The 20,178-nt window shown below is 42.1% G+C and overlaps 1 protein-coding gene across 1 annotated transcript in view; it reads right to left on the bottom strand.

The window, feature by feature from the left end:
• The window catches only part of LOC133648240 (neuronal acetylcholine receptor subunit beta-2-like), a 438,894-nt gene that overhangs the window by 334,360 nt on the left and 84,356 nt on the right, over positions 1 to 20,178 (bottom strand). The gene's annotated exons all lie outside the window — the stretch shown is intronic.

Raw genomic sequence — 20,178 nt, 5'->3', positions numbered from 1 at the left:
TGCTGGATGATGTTGTCAAGCGCCGTTTACCCAGAGCAGCGCCCACAAGACGGAGCTCTAACTCTAGGCTGCTGCAGACAATAAGCATGCACCACAATGATCTGCGCGCGTTATTTCACATCATCATTGAAAATCCTGACAGCTGGGACAATGACACGCTGATGATGGCAGCAGGATACGATCAGTGGCTGTCAAAAGCATCTACATGCTTTCTCCTTATGGTCTATGACAGGGGTCGGCAACCCGCGGCTCCGGAGCCGCATGCGGCTCCTTGACCACTCTGATGCGGCTCAGCTACATACATGCCGACCCCCCCGATTTTCCCAGGAGATTTATGGATCTCAGTGTCTCTCATAGATTACTCCCAGGGAAAAAATGATCCTATTTACATTCTAATTACTAAATAAAGGGCGTGCCCTAATTGCACTGCAGTAATTGTCCTCTATAGCATTTACATACAGCGTGCCAGTCCAGCCACATGTTGCATGTTGTTATTACTTGCACACACAGGAGACAGCAAAGCATACTTACTCATCAGCCACACAGCTTACACTGACGGTAGCCGTATCAAACAACTTTAACATTGTTACGTTACAAATATGCGCCACACTGTGAACCCACACCAAAAAAGAATGAAAAACACATTTCTGGAGAACATCCCACCGTAACACAACATAAACACAACACAACCATTACCCAGAATCCCATGCAGCCCTAACTCTTCCGGTCTACATTATACACCCCCGCTACCACCAAATCCCCCCACACATCAACCCCCCCCCCCCCCTGAGGTAGTACGCCTCGCTGTCACTTACGTGAGCAAGCTGAAATTGCATTCTACGTGTGGTCAAGCAGGTACGCTGTTAGGGCAGACTGTAGAGGGCGTCAAATGCAGTGTCATCGCGCTCTGATATTCCGGAGTCTCCCGGGAAAAATGAGAGGGTTGGCAAGTATGACGCTATCAAGCTCCATTCATTCAAAACTCGCGGGTTGCACTAACATCAAATTTCCACATTAAAGTGCGTGCCGGTGCGTGTGTCGGAGACCCCTGGTTAACATAGCACAAAGCATTTAAGCTTTGTATGCGGTGTTTTTCATTTAAAAAAATTTTTTGTGGCTCCCATTACTTTCTTTAATTTGTGAAACTTGCCAAAATGGCTCTTTGAGTGGTAAAGGTTGCCGACCCCTGGTCTATGAGGACATTTTCAATGAGACTAATGCACTTTTTAAAGTGCTGCAAAACAAAGTGATGGACATTGAATATTGTCTTGCACGCATCCGCGACACCGTTGTAGTTCTCAAGCGCATGAGACTGGAGTTCAAAAGTTTCTGTGACCGCTTTGAGAAGAAATGCAGCACACTTGGCCTGGCAGAGAGTGGAGGCAGACAGTCAATTAGATTTGAACGGCAACAGGTGTTCTGTCACATTCTGGATGACATAAGCTGTCAAATGAAGGCTAGGTTTGATCATTTTGGTGAGCTGGCTTTCCTTGGTTTGGTTGATTGTTCAAAATTCAGTGAAATGTCAAAACATTTTGATGACACAAAACTGCAGAGCCTGTCAAAATATGCCAGATTCTTTGACTTTGTGCAACTAAAGGCGGATCTTGTTGGACTGTATAGCTCACAAACGGTGAGGGATGAATGTAAATCTCCTGGACAGCTTCTCAGCTTTTTGGCCCAGAAGGACCTCATCCAAACTGTTCCTGAGGCGACAAAGTTACTCCAGCTAGTGCTCACTGTTCCAGCTAGTACAGCATCGGTGGAGCGGTCATTCTCAGCACTGAAAAGAATCAAAACATACCGTCTGAACAGCACCGATCAAGCACGACTTTCTTCCCTGGCAGTGATCTCCATCGAGACAGACAGACTTTTAAAAATGAAGAACGATAAGGAAGACTTCTATGAACAAGTTATCAATGCTTTTGTTCAGAAGGAGCGGCGCATGGACTTCATTTATAAGTAAAGGTAAGACCATAATAATGTTTATTTTATTAAATGTGCTTTTTTGTGTGCTACAGTTTGTATGTGTAAAGAATGCTTGTATGAGCTTTTAAACATAACCCGTTTACTGCTGCCAATCAAATGGTGAATAAGATACTCTTTAGGGTTCATATGTTTGTAAATCTGACTGTGATGAAGTCAGTGCCTCACCAGCCATGAACCTCACCGCACGCCACTGGTGGACACTCTTGTGTCCAAAGTCTATGACAGGTTTGAGGACCAGTCATAGACAATTTAGAGTGAAAAGCAAATGTTATTTTCACTCGCATACAAAACATTCTAACTTGGACTTTTTTCCCTGGCGTCGAGACTTTCCCGAAGGACAGTGCGGCAAAGACACAACCAACTCCGTTCTTGTCTCTCATGGACACACACCTGTTGTTGTTGACTTTGGACTTATCGGCTGCACGACATCAAAGCCGCCGAACAGAGACACACTGCAGGCTTACACACACACACATGCATCCACAAAAAAATATACGCCACACACACATACATACCCCACCCCCAATACAACGCCCTCGACGCAAATTCCATAGGGGTGATGGACGGATGGGCAGCGCCAGAAGAGCAGCACCCTACCACCATGGCCCCGCACTCCCTCTCCTCTGTTGCTAGATATCTCGAGATGTATGTTGTAATATGTATATGTGTTTTGCTATGGAGGTTTTTTCCCACTCCAGACTAGGCCCCCTTAGGAGCCCAGTCTAGATTGTATTTTTTTACTCATCCTTCCCCAGTGTTGACATTTTTCCCATCTTTTACGGGGCGCCTTGTGGTGACCCATCAGCGTTCCTGTTCTGTAACCCTGTACACTGTTTGTTTGTCTCATCTTGAACGGGTTTGTGCTGAAAACAAAGTTTCCTTGTACTTGTGCAATGAAAATAAAGACCTATCCTATCCTATCCTATCCTACGTTGGGAAGACTATGTCTCCCGGCTGGCCTGGGAACGCCTCGGGATCCCCCGGGAGGAGCTGGACGAAGTGGCTGGGGAGAGGGAAGTCTGGGCTTCTCTGCGTAGGCTGCTGCCCCCGCGACCCGACCTCGGATAAGCGAAAGAAGATGGATGGATGGAACCGCTTACACACACCTCCCTTTGAGGCAAGATGAAGACTCGTGTAGCACTTTCACAGCTATGCTAATGTTACAAGGTAAGTGTAGTTTTCGGTGTTATGGTCAACATGTCATTAAAATGCGAAAAAAAAAAATTTTTACCAAGAATTTTCAGGTTCTCCTGCAATCCATCAGTTGTAAAAAAGACAGAATAATTATGTAGGTTACGTGCGCTCTCGTTAGTATGTTGCTTCTGCATTCCCAGGCCCAGCATGTGGTCTTTAATGGCCTCGCTCATCCTCCACTCCCGCTTCCCTGCCTTCCTGCTGAAATGAGCACATCACAGGGCGGATGTAAGATGTTGGGGAAATGGGCTTTCGGCTGGAAGAATAACAGGCTGATGAGCTGAGTCTACTGGGACATGTTATCTCAGTGATCGCTGCAGTACTGTATAGTAGTCACTAGTCAGTACATGCGTCGTATACTTTAAAGACTCTTTCATCTCACACTGTGTGTCCCCAGGGAAGATGCACAAAGACATTCATGCATCCAGTTAAACCTTCATGGCTCTTAAAGGGGACCTGCATTGTTTTTTTTAATCCATCCATCCATCCATTTTCTTCTGCTTATCCGTGGTCGGGTCGTGGGGGCAGCAGCCTAAGCAGAGAAGCCCAGACTTCCCTCTCCCCAGCCACTTCGTCCAGCTCCTCCCGGGGGATCCCGAGGCGTTCCCAGGCCAGCCGGGAGACATAGTCTTCCCAACGGGTGTCCTGGGTCTTCCCAGTGACCTCCTACCTTTGCTGATTTTCTATCGGGGATTTTGGTGAATTACGACCAAATTGTAATTTGCGGCGATTTTAATGTTCATGTTTGCTGCCAATCAAAACCTCTGGCCCGAGATTTTCTGAATCTCCTTGATTCATTTGACCTCAAGCAATCTGTCATTGGCCCGACACAACGAAAAGGGACATACTTTAGATCTCGTGGTATCCTATGGTTGATCTGTTTCTGTAAATGAAATATGTGCTATGTCTCTCTCCGACCATTCACCAATTTTGTTTACAACGGTAATCCCGTGCTCTGGCAATAATTCCAGCTATGTCCCCGAGCGCCGCTCACGCATGATCAACCCTTCAACTGCTGCTATGTTTTCAGTTGCCTTCAATAGACATTCAACCTGTGCACTGGGTGTAAACTGTGATTTTGCTGCTGACGAGATTTTTTCCATGTTTACCTCGGCTTGCACTGACATTTTGGACTCTGTTGCGGCCCTTAGATCCGAACGTAGCAACGCTTTTCTAACACCGTGGCTAAATAACTCTACGCGCGCTCTCAGACTCGCTTGCAGGCGCGCGGAGCGAAAGTGGGTGAAGGATAGGCTTCATGTCTCCCTCCAAATCCTGTGGGACTCCGTGTCTGAATACCAGCGAAAACAAAGTATATTTCTACCTTGATCTCCAGTAACAGTCATAAACCCCAAGTTATTTTTAATTAAAGTTTTAAATTCTCTCATCAACCCCCGTGATGTGTCACCTGTTGTCCCCTCACCTGTCCTCTGTGAAAGTTTCTTAAACTTCTTCATTGACAAAATCTCTGCACTCAGACCATCTGACACCTCCGCTCCTCCTCTCCCTCCCCCGCTTCCCCTGCTTCCCCAGCTTGCTGTTTTCGAGCAGTTTGAGCCTATCTCCCTCTCCTCCCTCTCGGACGCAGTCAAACACCTGCGGCCCACATATTGCCCATCAGATAGCCTTGCCTCTCGCCTTCTAAAAGAAGTCCTTGATTCAGTTGGCCCTACTATTTTATGGTTGATTAACACCTGCCTCTCCTCCGGATATGTCCCGGCTGCTTTTAAAGGCCTACTGAAATGAATTTTTTAAATTTAAACGGGGATAGCAGATCTATTCTATGTGTCATACTTGATCATTTCGCGATATTGCCATATTTTTGCTGAAAGGATTTAGTATAGAACAACGACGATAAAGATTGCAACTTTTGGTATCTGATAAAAAAAAGGCTTGCACCTACCGGAAGTAGCGTGACGTAGTCAGTTGAACATATACGCAAAGTTCCCTATTGTTTACAATGATGGCCGCATGAAGTGAGAGAGATTCGGACCGAGAAAGCGACAATTTCCCCATTAATTTGAGCGTGGATGAAAGATTTGTGGATGAGTAAAGTGCAAGTGAAGGACTAGTGGGGAGTTGAAGCTATTCAGATAGGGAAGATGCTGTGAGAGCCGGGGGTGACCTGATATTCAGCTGGGAATGACTACAACAGTAAATAAACACAAGACATATATATACTCTATTAGCCACAACACAACCAGGCTTATATTTAATATGCCACAAATTAATCCTGCATAAAAACACCTGCGTGTTTGTTATGCTAGCTCCTAGCTCCTCTGCTAGCTCCTAGCTCCATAGAACACGCCAATACAATTCAAACACCTGATCAACACACACAATCACTCAGCCCAAAAGACCGTTCACCTAACCCAAGGTTCATAAAGCTTATATATTTTTAAAAAGTTACGTACATACGCAAAAAAAAGTTGCGCACATACGGTCAAGCGATCAAATGTTTAGAAGCCAAAGCTGCATACTCACAGTAGCACGTCTGCGTCTTTGTCATCCAAATCAAAGTAATCCTGGTAAGAGTCTGTGTTGTCCCAGTTCTCTACAGGCGTCTGTGTATCGAAGTCAAAAGTCCTCCTGTTTAGAGTCTCTGTTATCCTAGTTCTTCCATCTTGACTGCATCTTTCGGGAATGTAAACAAAGAAGCGCCGGCTGTGTACTGTTGTTGCTGACTACGTTCGAAAAATACGTCCATTTCGAACCGACAACTTTCTTCTTTGCTTGCTCAGCTTCCTTCTCCATAATGCAATGAACATGATTGCAACAGATTCACGAACACAGATGTCCAGAATACTGTGGAATTATGAAATGAAAACAGAGCTTTTTCGTATTGGCTTCAATGTGGAAGGCATACCCGTGTTCGCCGGGCTACGTCACGCGCATACGTCATCCTCAGAGGCGTTTCGAACCGGAAGTTTAGCGGCAAATTTAAAATGTCACTTTATAAGTTAACCCGGCCGTATTGGCATGTGTTATAATGTTAAGATTTCATCATTGATATATAAACTATCAGACTGCGTGGTCGGTAGTAGTGGGTTTCAGTAGGCCTTTAAGCATGCTGTGGTGCAGCCTTTAATTAAAAAGAAAAATCTTGACACGTCTGTTCTTTCTAACTTCAGGCCTATCTCTCAGTTACTCTTTCTGTCCAAAATCCTTGAGAGAGTAGTGTACAGTCCAGTTACAATCTTTTCTAGCTGTAAATAACATCCACGAGAAATTCAAAACATCTCACAGCACTGAAACGGCACTCCTGAGGGTGCAAAACGATCTGCTTCTGGCCGCTGACTCTGGTAGTCCTGTGATCCTGAATGCTTCTGGACCTCACAGCTGCCTTTGACACAGTGGATCACAGGATTCTACTGTCACGACTGAAGCAGTACGTGGGCATCTCAGGTGTAGCCCTAAGCTGGTTTCAGTCCTACCTAACTGACCGGAGTTTCTCTGTGCAGCTAGGAGACTTTCTCTCCTCGGTGGCCCCCCTTACCTGTGGTGTTCCTCAGGGGTCAATCCTGGGTCCCATATTCTTCCTACTGTACATTCTACCTTTAGGTGAAATCCTGGTCAAGCACAATGTCCCATTCCACTGTTATGCCGATGATGTTCAGATCTATTTACCTCTTAAGGCCACAGGACAGGTCGCACTTCAACCACTGCTTGACTGTCTGACTGACATTAAAGCATGGATGAGTGCTAACTTCCTCAACCTTAATGAGAGCAAGACCGAGATAATCATCTTCGGCGATACATCTCCAGTCTCGTTTGTCAGTGCTCTAGGTCCTCTGGGTGTAAACATCCGGTCCTCCGTGAGAAATCTCGGTGTGATCTTTGATAGTGCCTTCAAATTCACCAAACAGGTCAGCTCAGTGGTTAGTACCAGCTTTTACCATCTCAGAACCCTAGCAAAGACCAAGGCCTATCTCTCCCAGAGCGACCTGGAGACTGCTATCCACGCCTTCATCACACACCGGCTAGACAACAATAACTCACTGTACGCTGGCATTGATCAGGCATCACTCCGCCGTTTGCAGCTTGTGCAAAACGCGGCTGCCCGTCTCCTCACCAGTATCAAAAAACGCGAGCACATCACCCCAGTGCTGGCCTCACTCCACTGGCTCCCTGTCCGTCACCGCATTGATTTTAAATTACTTTTAATTGTTTTTAAATCCCTAAATGGTCTGGCCCCACAATACTTGACCGAGCTGCTGCATCACCATACCTCGTCTAGAGCCTTGAGGTCAGCTGACCAAATGATTTTGGCGGTCCCCAGATCCAGGCTAAAGACCAGAGGGGACAGAGCCTTTTCCGTTGCCGCCCCTAAGCTCTGGAACAGCCTTCCCCTCCACATTAGGTCAGCCCGGAGCCTGGGGGTCTTCAAAACCCTCCTTAAGACCTACCTCTTCTCGCTGGCCTTTGACCCGTGCTGAGTCCGCCCACTAGGCCACCATTTCTAGTCCCCCCCCCCCCTTCCACCCCTTCGCTTTAGTTGTATTTTTCAATTTGTCGCACTTTTATTATTATTATTTTTTTATTCTACAAATTTTTTAAACTTTTTATTCGACCCCTTTTACCGTATTGCATTTGCACTATCTTGTTTAGCACACTCATTGTTTATGTTCTTTGTTTTGCTTAGTTTTTTTTGTTTTTTGTTTGCTCCATGCTTTTTTAACCTGTAAAGCACTTTGGTTCAATCTAAAAAGTTGTTGAAAATGTGCTATATAAATAAAGTTGACTTGACTTGACTTGACTACCGGTCAGACATGCCCTAAACACCTCCCTAGGGAGGCGTTCGGGTGGTATCCTGACCGGATGCAAGAACCACCTCATCTGGCTCCTCTCCATGTGGAGGAGCAACAGCTTTACTCTGAGTTCCTCCCGGATGACAGAGCTCCTCACCCTATCTCTAAGGGAGAGACCCACCACCCGGCGGAGGAAACTCATTTGGGCCACTTGTACCCGTGATCTTGTCCTTTCGGTCATAACCCAAAGCTCATGACCATAGGTGAGGATGGGAACGTAGATCGACCGGTAAATTGAGAGCTTTGCCTTCCGGCTCAGCTCCTTCTTCACCACAACGGATCGATACAGCGTCCGCATTACTGAATACGCCGCACCGATCTCACCATCCACTCTTCCCTCACTCGTGAACAAGACTCCGAGGTACTTTGAACTCCTCCACATGGGGCAGGGTCTCCTCCCCAACCCGGAGATGGCACTCCACCCTTTTCCGGGCGAGAACCATGGACTCGGACTTGGAGGTGCTGATTCTCATCCCAGTCGCTTCACACTCGGCTGCCAACCGATCCAGTGAGAGCTGAAGATCCTGGCCAGATGAAGCCATCGGGACCACATCATCTGCAAATAGCAGAGACCTAATCCTGCAGCCACCAAACCGGATCCCCTCAACGCCCTGACTGCGCCTAGAACAGGGGTCGGCAACCTTTACCACTCAAAGAGCCATTTTGGCAAGTTTCACAAATTAAAGAAAGTAATGGGAGCCACAAAAACATTTTTTAAATTTAAAATGAAAAACACCGCATACAAAGCTTAAATGCTTTGTGCTATGTTAACCAGGGGTCTCCGACACACGCACCGGCACGCACTTTAATGTGGAAATTTGATGTTAGTGCAGCCCACGAGTTTTGAATGAATGGCGCTTGATAGCGTCATACTTGCCCTCTCATTTTTCCCGGGAGACTCCCGAGTATCAGAGCGTGATGACACTGCATTTGGCGCCCTCTACAGTCTGCCCTAACAGCGTACCTGCTCGACCACACATAGAATGCAATTTCAGCTTGCTCACGTAAGTGACAGCAAGGCGTACTAACTCAGCAGCCACACATCTTACACTGACGGTACCAATACCCAGAATCCCATGCAGCCCTAACTCTTCCGCTCAACCAACGCACGGAGAGGGGGGGGTTGATGTGTGTGGGGATTTGGTGGTAGCGGGGTGTATAATGTAGACCGGGAGAGTTAGGGCTGCATGGGATTCTGGGTAATGGTTGTGTTGTGTTTATGTTGTGTTACGGTGGGATGTATGTATGTAGCTGAGCCGCATCAGAGTGGTCAAGGAGCCGCATGCGGCTCCGGAGCCGCGGGTTGCCGACCCCTGGCCTAGAAGAAGCAGAAGAAGCTTATCGACTACTTATGAAGATCCCAAATACAGATCAGAAGGTAGGAAAAGTTGGTTTTGCATAATATTGTAAAACAAAACTCCAGATAATATGTCTGCTAATGGGTGCCATTTTGCGGTCCTTATCATCGGCGGTCACTCGAACGAGTATGACGATCCTCCTGGTAGGGGTGTATCCCTTTATGGAGGATGCCTGTGCGTGACTTAGTTTAACGTGGGGAGACTGGTGCACAGACAGTCACCACACGATCCTTGACAGAATCGGGTCAGAGTCCAGTGGCATGGAGTCCAAAACGACTGGGGGACCCTTTTCTGCTGCAGCCTTCTTCCGCCTGCTCCGCCGTTGAGGTCTTCACCGTATCCCTGGCTAGGGGTCAGTCAGGTACTAGGCCTTTGCCAAGGGCCACCTGACGTAACAGTAGTAAAGGGGTTAACCTCCTAGTGCCCCAAGACCCCATAGAGGAGCCTCCACTGCTGGATGCACTTTAACGTCATGCCCAGGACACGCGGTCCTTATACACACACCATAGTAATACTTGTATCTCTGACCACGGTACCCGTAATGGGCCGACCATCCATCAAGCGGTGCGGCTTCAAAGTCAGACTAAAACATTTTGACAGACTTTTGAGTGCCGTGTGTAATGTTCTCTATTTTCAATGGAACATTTAAAGTTTTGGTGTTGTTTACTGGCGTCATATTGCAGTGTACAAGTATCTCTTATGTGTGACCGCCATCTACTGGTCACACTTATCATTACGACATGTACCAAATAAAATTGCTTCGAGGTCGATAAGCACAACCAGAATCATTCCGTACATTAGGTGCACCGGGTTTTAAGGCGTACTGTCGATTTTTGAGAAAATGAAACGATTTTAAGTGCGCCTTATAGTTTTTGATTGGTTGATTGAAACTTTTATTAGTAGACTGCACAGTACAGTACATATTCCGTACAATTGACCACTAAATGCTAACACCCGAATAAGTTTTTCAACTTGTTTAAGTCCACGTTAATCAATTCATGGTACAAATATATACTATCAGCATTTGGTATCAGGTTTGGTTGATATCAGCACTTCAGTCATCAACAATTGTATCATCCGGGAAATGGACATTGAAACAGTGTAGGTCTGACTTGGTAGGATATGTACAGCGAGCGGTGAACATAGTGAGCTCAGAAAGCATAAGAACAAGTATATACATTTGATTATTTACATTTGATTATTTACAATCCGGGGAGGTGGGATGTGGTGAGGGGGAGGGGGAAAATATGGTACATGTTAGTTGAATTCAACACATTCTGTAACTGTTTGTTTATTTCTTTACGTATTTTAAAGTAAAATATGGTACATGTTAGTTGAATTCAACACATTCTGTAACTGTTTGTTCATTTCTTTACGTATTTTAAAGTAAAATAATACAAAGACACACTTTATTTCACTTGCACGTTACTAAACGGAAGTAGCAAGGCGCCCTTGCAGAAAACGGCAAAAGTTGGGAAGTTTTTTTTACTGCATGTTTCGAACGCATGGAAAATAAAACTTTTGACAATCAGTCGTCCAAACTGACGTCCCAACGATGAGTTTAAAAACAACATTTCTTTCTGGGATGAACATGCGTCATTTTAGGCTAATTGAAGTACCAGAGATGACAATTCAAAAACACGATCTTAAAAAAGATTTTGTCTCAGATCTCTTGAGTGTTAAAAATACTCCTGACTTGTGTGTCAGCAGAAGGACCACTTCCCAAATGTATGAATGCTACTGTCAGAATAAACCACGTTGGGACGCTCTGTGGCGACAGTTCTCTGACTGCGTCTCTCCTTTATCAGCTATTTTTGCACATTCTCACGCCACTCATCTTTTGCTTGTTTTGATCCAACAACGCTTGAGCCACAAATAGCTGCCCCCAACAAGTAAAATAAATAGTAAAAAAAAAAAAAAACTAGAACAGCCTAATAGCTAGAACTAGCACACATATATCTTTAAAAAAAAAACTTTTTTTAAAAAAGAAGGGGTTTTTAAGCATTTTTTAAAAAGCATCCACAGTCTGTGGTGCCCTCAAGTGGTCAGGGAGAGCGTTCCACAGACTGGGAGTCTGTTTTCGGAGGTTGGAGGAGGTTAGGTAATAATGCTTTCCTTACTTTGCGTCTAAACATGATCCGTTTTACTAGGCTCAATACTGTTTTCCCATTGTTTTCCTGACTTATTAATAAGTTGTGCAATTGATTCATATTAAAGTTTGTTTCTTTTTTTAACCAAGAAACATGTTTATTATAACACTGAATTCATTGGCAAACAGTACAACATTTAATAAAAGACAGAGCACTGGTAATATTAATTGAGCTATATATATTGGTGTTGTTATAATAATAATAATAATATACTTTATTTGTAAAAGCACTGTACATTGAGCACACAACCTCAAAGTGCTACAGCGCATTAAAAAAACAAGAAACAAAAACAACGCTAAAACCACAAATAGCTGCCCCCAACAAGTAAAATAAATAGTAAAAAAAAAAACAGCCTAATAGCTAGAACTAGCACACAAAAGCTAAAAAAAAAAAGGCTTTTTAAAAAGAAGGGTTTTTAAGCCTTTTTTAAAAGCATCCACAGTCTGTGGTGCCCTCAGGTGGTCAGGGAGAGCGTTCCACAGACTGGGAGCGGTTCTGTTGGCACATTCTCACGCCACTCATCTTTTGCTTGTTTTGATCCAACAACGCTTGAGCCACAAATAGCTGCCCCCAACAAGTAAAATAAATAGTAAAAAAAAAAAAAAACTAGAACAGCCTAATAGCTAGAACTAGCACACATGTATCTTAAAAAAAAAAACTTTTTTTAAAAAGAAGGGGTTTTTAAGCATTTTTTAAAAAAGCATCCACAGTCTGTGGTGCCCTCAAGTGGTCAGGGAGAGCGTTCCACAGACTGGGAGTCTGTTTTCGGAGGTTGGAGGAGGTTAGGTAATAATGCTTTCCTTACTTTGCGTCTAAACATGATCCGTTTTACTAGGCTCAATACTGTTTTCCCATTGTTTTCCTGACTTATTAATAAGTTGTGCAATTGATTCATATTAAAGTTTGTTTCTTTTTTTAACCAAGAAACATGTTTATTATAACACTGAATTCATTGGCAAACAGTACAACATTTAAAAAAAGACAGAGCACTGGTAATATTAATTGAGCTATATATATTGGTGTTGTTATAATAATAATAATTATATACTTTATTTGTAAAAGTACTGTACATTGAGCAAACAACCTCAAAGTGCTACAGTGCATTAAAAAAACAAAAAACAAAAACAACGCTAAAACCACAAATAGCTGCCCCCAACAAGTAAAATAAATAGTAAAAAAAAACAGCCTAATAGCTAGAACTAGCACACAAAAGCTAAAAAAAAAAAGCTTTTTAAAAAGAAGGGTTTTTAAGCCTTTTTTAAAAGCATCCACAGTCTGTGGTGCCCTCAGGTGGTCAGGGAGAGCGTTCCACAGACTGGGAGCGGTTCTGTTGGCACATTCTCACGCCACTCATCTTTTGCTTGTTTTGATCCAACAACGCTTGAGCCACAAATAGCTGCCCCCAACAAGTAAAATAAATAGTAAAAAAAAAAAAAAAAAAACTAGAACAGCCTAATAGCTAGAACTGGCACACATATATCTTAAAAAAACTTTTTTTTTAAAAGAAGGGGTTTTTAAGCATTTTTTAAAAAGCATCCACAGTCTGTGGTGCCCTCAAGTGGTCAGGGAGAGCGTTCCACAGACTGGGAGTCTGTTTTCGGAGGTTGGAGGAGGTTAGGTAATAATGCTTTCCTTACTTTGCGTCTAAACATGATCCGTTTTACTAGGCTCAATACTGTTTTCCCATTGTTTTCCTGACTTATTAATAAGTTGTGCAATTGATTCATATTAAAGTTTGTTTCTTTTTTTAACCAAGAAACATGTTTATTATAACACTGAATTCATTGGCAAAACAGTACAACATTTTAAAAAAGACAGAGCACTGGTAATATTAATTGAGCTATATATATTGGTGTTGTTATAATAATAATAATAATATACTTTATTTGTAAAAGCACTGTACATTGAGCAAAAAACCACAAAGTGCTACAGCGCATTAAAAAAACAAGAAACAAAAACAACGCTAAAACCACAAATAGCTGCCCCCAACAAGTAAAATAAATAGCAAAAAAAAAAACCAGCCTAATAGCTAGAACTAGCACACAAAAGCTAAAAAAAAAAAGGCTTTTTAAAAAGAAGGGTTTTTAAGCCTTTTTTAAAAGCATCCACAGTCGGTGGTGCCCTCAGGTGGTCAGGGAGAGCGTTCCACAGACTGGGAGCGGTTCTGTTGGCACATTCTCACGCCACTCATCTTTTGCTTGTTTTGATCCAACAACGCTTGAGCCACAAATAGCTGCCCCCAACAAGTAAAATAAATAGTAAAAAAAAAAAAAAACTAGAACAGCCTAATAGCTAGAACTAGCACACATATATCTAAAAAAAAAAAACTTTTTTTTAAAAAGAAGGGGTTTTTAAGCATTTTTTAAAAAGCATCCACAGTCTGTGGTGCCCTCAAGTGGTCAGGGAGAGCGTTCCACAGACTGGGAGTCTGTTTTCGGAGGTTGGAGGAGGTTAGGTAATAATGCTTTCCTTACTTTGCGTCTAAACATGATCCGTTTTACTACGCTCAATACTGTTTTCCCATTGTTTTCCTGACTTATTAATAAGTTGTGCAATTGATTCATATTAAAGTTTGTTTCTTTTTTTAACCAAGAAACATGTTTATTATAACACTGAATTCATTGGCAAAACAGTACAACATTTAAAAAAAGACAGAGCACTGGTAATATTAATTGAGCTATATATATTGGTGTTGTTATAATAATAATAATAATATACTTTATTTGTAAAAGCACTGTACATTGAGCAAACAACCACAAAGTGCTACAGCGCATTAAAAAAACAAGAAACAAAAACAACGCTAAAACCACAAATAGCTGCCCCCAACAAGTAAAATAAATAGCAAAAAAAAAAACCAGCCTAATAGCTAGAACTAGCACACACAAGCTAAAAAAAAAAAAGGCTTTTTAAAAAGAAGGGTTTTTAAGCCTTTTTTAAAAGCATCCACAGTCGGTGGTGCCCTCAGGTGGTCAGGGAGAGCGTTCCACAGACTGGGAGCGGTTCTGTTGGCACATTCTCACGCCACTCATCTTTTGCTTGTTTTGATCCAACAACGCTTGAGCCACAAATAGCTGCCCCCAACAAGTAAAATAAATAGTAAAAAAAAAAACAGCCTAATAGCTAGAACTAGCACACAAAAGCTAAAAAAAAAGGCTTTTTAAAAAGAAGGGTTTTTAAGCCTTTTTTAAAAGCATCCACAGTCTGTGGTGCCCTCAGGTGGTCAGGGAGAGCGTTCCACAGACTGGGAGCGGTTCTGTTGGCACATTCTCACGCCACTCATCTTTTGCTTGTTTTGATCCAACAACGCTTGAGCCACAAATAGCTGCCCCCAACAAGTAAAATAAATAGTAAAAAAAAAAAAAAAACTAGAACAGCCTAATAGCTAGAACTAGCACACATATATCTTAAAAAAAACACTTTTTTTTTTTAAAAGAAGGGGTTTTTAAGCATTTTTTAAAAAGCATCCACAGTCTGTGGTGCCCTCAAGTGGTCAGGGAGAGCGTTCCACAGACTGGGAGTCTGTCTTCGGAGGTTGGAGGAGGTTAGGTAATAATGCTTTCCTTACTTTGCGTCTAAACATGATCCGTTTTACTAGGCTCAATACTGTTTTCCCATTGTTTTCCTGACTTATTAATAAGTTGTGCAATTGATTCATATTAAAGTTTGTTTCTTTTTTTAACCAAGAAACATGTTTATTATAACACTGAATTCATTGGCAAAACAGTACAACATTTAAAAAAAGACAGAGCACTGGTAATATTAATTGAGCTATATATATTGGTGTTGTTATAATAATAATAATAATAATATACTTTATTTGTAAAAGCACTGTACATTGAGCAAACAACCTCAAAGTGCTACAGCGCATTAAAAAAACAAGAAACAAAAACAATGCTAAAACCACAAATAGCTGCCCCCAACAAGTAAAATAAATAGTAAAAAAAAAAACAGCCTAATAGCTAGAACTAGCACACAAAAGCTAAAAAAAAAAAAGGCTTTTTAAAAAGAAGGGTTTTTAAGCCTTTTTTAAAAGCATCCACAGTCTGTGGTGCCCTCAGGTGGTCAGGGAGAGCGTTCCACAGACTGGGAGCGGTTCTGTTGGCACATTCTCACGCCACTCATCTTTTGCTTGTTTTGATCCAACAACGCTTGAGCCACAAATAGCTGCCCCCAACAAGTAAAATAAATAGTAAAAAAAAAAAAACTAGAACAGCCTAATAGCTAGAACTAGCACACATATATCTTAAAAAAAACAACTTTTTTTTTAAAAGAAGGGGTTTTTAAGCATTTTTTAAAAAGCATCCACAGTCTGTGGTGCCCTCATGTGGTCAGGGAGAGCGTTCCACAGACTGGGAGTCTGTTTTCGGAGGTTGGAGGAGGTTAGGTAATAATGCTTTCCTTACTTTGCGTCTAATCATGATCCGTTTTACTAGGCTCAATACTGTTTTCCCATTGTTTTCCTGACTTATTAATAAGTTGTGCAATTGATTCATATTAAAGTTTGTTTCTTTTTTAACCAAGAAACATGTTTATTATAACACTGAATTCATTGGCAAACAGTACAACATTTAAAAAAAGACAGAGCACTGGTAATATTAATTGAGCTATATATATTGGTGTTGTTATAATAATAATAATAATAATATACTTTATTTGTAAAAGCACTGTACATTGAGCAAACAACCACAAAGTGCTACAGTGCGATAAAAAAACAAGAAACAAAAACAACGCTAAAACCACAAATAGCTGCCCCCAACAAGTAAAATAAATAGTAAAAAAAACCCCCCAGCCTAATAGCTAGAACTAGCACACAAAAGCTAAAAAAAAAAGGCTTTTTAAAAAGAAGGGTTTTTAAGCCTTTTTTAAAAGCATCCACAGTCTGTGGTGCCCTCAGGTGGTCAGGGAGAGCGTTCCACAGACTGGGAGCGGTTCTGTTGGCCCATTGCAAGCTACAGTGTTTGTGTACATTTTGCACACACATGTCCTTTACTGAGGCAACTGTAGGAATGCGGGAATCCTAGCCAGAGGGGGCGCCAGTGAGTCTAATGACGTCTTAATGAATGTTCTGCTACTTCAGTGGCTCTCATGTCCTCGCAGATTTTGACTGAAAATCTGGTCCAATCTGTGTTTCGCCTCCACACATTTACGGCGGATGGTAAGAAGGAAAAAAAAAAGACGGTAAGCACAAAAACAACATGAGCGCTGCGTCGTCTCCTTAGCTGCAAACATGGGTGAATAAGTAGAGTTGTGGTCTTTTTCCTAACCTTTAACGTTACAACATATAAAACATTCTTTGGACACACAATAACAACCAAAGACCAAACTGTGGCATGTGAACTGAAATCTTGGACTATAGCCTTAAAGCCACTAGGGGGCATACTTGATAATGTCAAGTGCTGTGATGTTACAGGGCCTCCCTCCATTTCAGTTCCTTGTCAGCATTTATGTGCAGCACGCCCGAATGCAGCTGAGACCCCGCGACCCCGAACAGGACAAGCGGTAGAAAATGGATGGATGGACACCATTTCTGAGGGTATTTATTTTCCGTGATATTTGCATTAATACTTATTTCCTCATGTGCTCCTCTCTACTAAGTGCCAAAATGATGTTTTCATGCAGATGTTTTTCATCCTACAACTTTTACGAATGTCTACGGATGTTCTCATTCATCCAGTAGGTCAGGGGTCCCCAAACCTTTTGACTCGGGGGCCGCATTGGTTTAAAATGTATGTGGCATATACTGTAGCACTCTGACTGTACGTATATACTGTAGCACTCTGAATGTAGCATTTTAATTACAGCAAGGTGGTCTTGCCGCAGGGCCTTAGGCCTGTCGCACCTCCACCGGTGCCTGTGGTGGACTGTGCATGGCAGGGACGTCCTCTTCCCTGAGGCAGGCCTAAACCTGACCGCATACCAGAAAAGGTTTGGCTGCAGGGTCTTCAGCTGGGGACCACCTCTCATTGATGTTTCGCCCCTTAGCCCAGAACATCTCCCGGTGGAGGGGCAATGAACAGGGACGTCTCCCTGACACCCCCTTCAGCAAAACCTACTTGGATGTTGCTCCCCAAGCCTTGTCGCGTCGTTTGAGCCAGAGCCAGTGGGTAGATTTCTCTGCTACTTCTGAAAGCTCCTTGGCGGATCTGCTCAGGGTGGCTCCACGTAGTCCCAGGTCCTTGAGCAGGCGTGGTGTTGTTCTGCCCACAAAGCCTCTGGCTCCCACCTCCACCGGGTACAGTCTCACCCTCCATCCACTTTCTCTGCACTCCGCGACTAGGTCTGCATACTTTGCCTTCTTTCTCTCGTAGGCAGCTTCCAGTTCCTCCTCCCATGGCAATGTCAGCTCAATCAGTACTACTGACTTCAGAGCTGCAGACCACAGCACCACATCTGGTCTTAAGGTGGTGCTGCATATCTCCTGTGGGAACTGGAGCTGCCTACCCAGGTCCACTTCCATCTTCCACGCCGCCCCTGGTGTTAATAGCTTGGCGGGTGGTCTCTTGCTGGAATGTGTCGCAGGTTCCCCCTGCCTTAGGAAGTGGATCCTGCATTGGCTTTCTGCTCGACTCTGGTTGTTTGCCTCCTGACGACTTTTCTCCAGCACCTCTGCCAGCTTGCTGAGCACTTGGTCGTGCCGCCATCTGAGCCGACCCTGTGTCAGCGCCATTTTGCAGCCTGACAGAACGTGCTGGAGTGAGGCATTGATGGTCCAGCAGAGGTCGCAGGATTGCTCTGTGCCAAGCCATTGGTGGAGGTTTTTAGGGCTCGGGAGGGTGTCATATGTTGCCCTGATGAGTAAACTGAGCCGAGCCTGTGGCAGTTTCCAGAAATCTGCCCAGCTGATTGCTCGGTTCGAGACACCGTCCCAAGTTGTCCACCTCCCCTGCTGCCCCTGTGCCACAGACCTTACTCTGAGTTCCTCCTGCTCAATCCTGGTGATCTCAGCAACAACAAGGTCCTTCCTCTCTTTCCTGCCTGCCTTGGACCATAGGATGAGTGGATCGCTCCATCCAAGGCCTGCCCGGCCTGTCTGGACCATGCCCACGACTTCTTGATGTTGCAGTCTCCCCATCGCCTTCTGGACCTCCTCCTTAGCCCTCCACTTCCTTCCAGTCTCGACTCTGGCATTTGCATCCGCCACTGCCCTGTCGGAGGAGTCCCTTAGCTCCATCACCAGCCTTGCCTTCTCCTGCCTGTAGCCCAGGGTGATAGATTTCAGGGGTAGCTGGAGTGAGTTCCATCCAAACAGGCCAGCAGCTGAGAAGCACCGTGGCAGGCCAAGCCATTTTCGGATGAAAGAGTTGGCTTTTGCTTCCATCCGGCTTACGGCTGAGGACGTGACTTCGCACAGCTTCAGAGGCCACATCATCCTTGGGTACAGGGTGAAGTGGTAACACCACACCTTGCACTTCCCAGGTAGCTGGCTTGCATCGGTCTTGGACAGGCCCTCTGAAAGCTGCTGGAGGATGATTTTTCCCATGTCCTTGTCTGAGAGACCAGGTATATACTGTAGCACTCTGAATGTACGTCTATACTGTAGCACTCTGAATGTACGTCTATACTGTAGCACTCTGAATGTACGTCTATACTGTAGCACTCTGAATGTACTAGGGCTGCAACTAACGATTAATTTGATAATCGATTAATCTGTCGATTATTAATTTGATTAATCGATTAATAATCGGATAAAAGAGACAAACTACATTTCTATCCTTTCCAGTATTTTATTGGGGGGAAAAAAAGCATATTGGCACCATACTTATTTTGATTATTGTTTCTCAGCTGTTTGTACATGTTGCAGTTTATAAAAAAAAGGTTTATTAAAAAAAATAAAAAATAAATAAAAATAAAAATAAAAATGCCTCTGCGCATGCTCATAGCATAGATCCAACGAATTAATTGATTAGTTGTTGCAGCCCTAATATATATGTATATATATATATATATATATATATATATATATATATATATATATATACATATATATATATATATATATATATATATATATATATATATATATATATATATATATATATATATATATATATATATATATATACATACATATAGTTGGCAAATATATACATACATACATATATATATACATATATATATATATATATATATATATATATATATATATATATATATATATATATATATATATATATATATATACATATATATATATATATATATATATATATATATATATATATATATATATATATATATATATATATATATATATATATATATATATATATTTTATGATCGATTTTAATCGATTTAATCGATTAGTTGTTGCAGCCCTAATATATATATATATATATATATATATATATATATATATATATATATATATATATATATATATATATATATATATATATATATATATATATATATATATATATATATATAATATATATATATATATATATATATATACGGTATATATATATATATATATATATATATATATATATATATATATATATATATATATATAGTTGGCAAATATATACATACATACATACATATATATATATATATATATATATATATATATATATATATATATATATATATATATATATATATATATATATATATATATATATATATATATATATATATATATATATATATATATATATATATATATATATATAT

The sequence above is a fragment of the Entelurus aequoreus genome, linkage group LG04 (assembly GCF_033978785.1).
Source record: "Entelurus aequoreus isolate RoL-2023_Sb linkage group LG04, RoL_Eaeq_v1.1, whole genome shotgun sequence".
Lineage (NCBI taxonomy): Eukaryota > Metazoa > Chordata > Actinopteri > Syngnathiformes > Syngnathidae > Entelurus > Entelurus aequoreus.
Note: the sequence above shows the minus strand (reverse complement) of the source record. Positions and strands in the feature narration are given on the sequence as shown.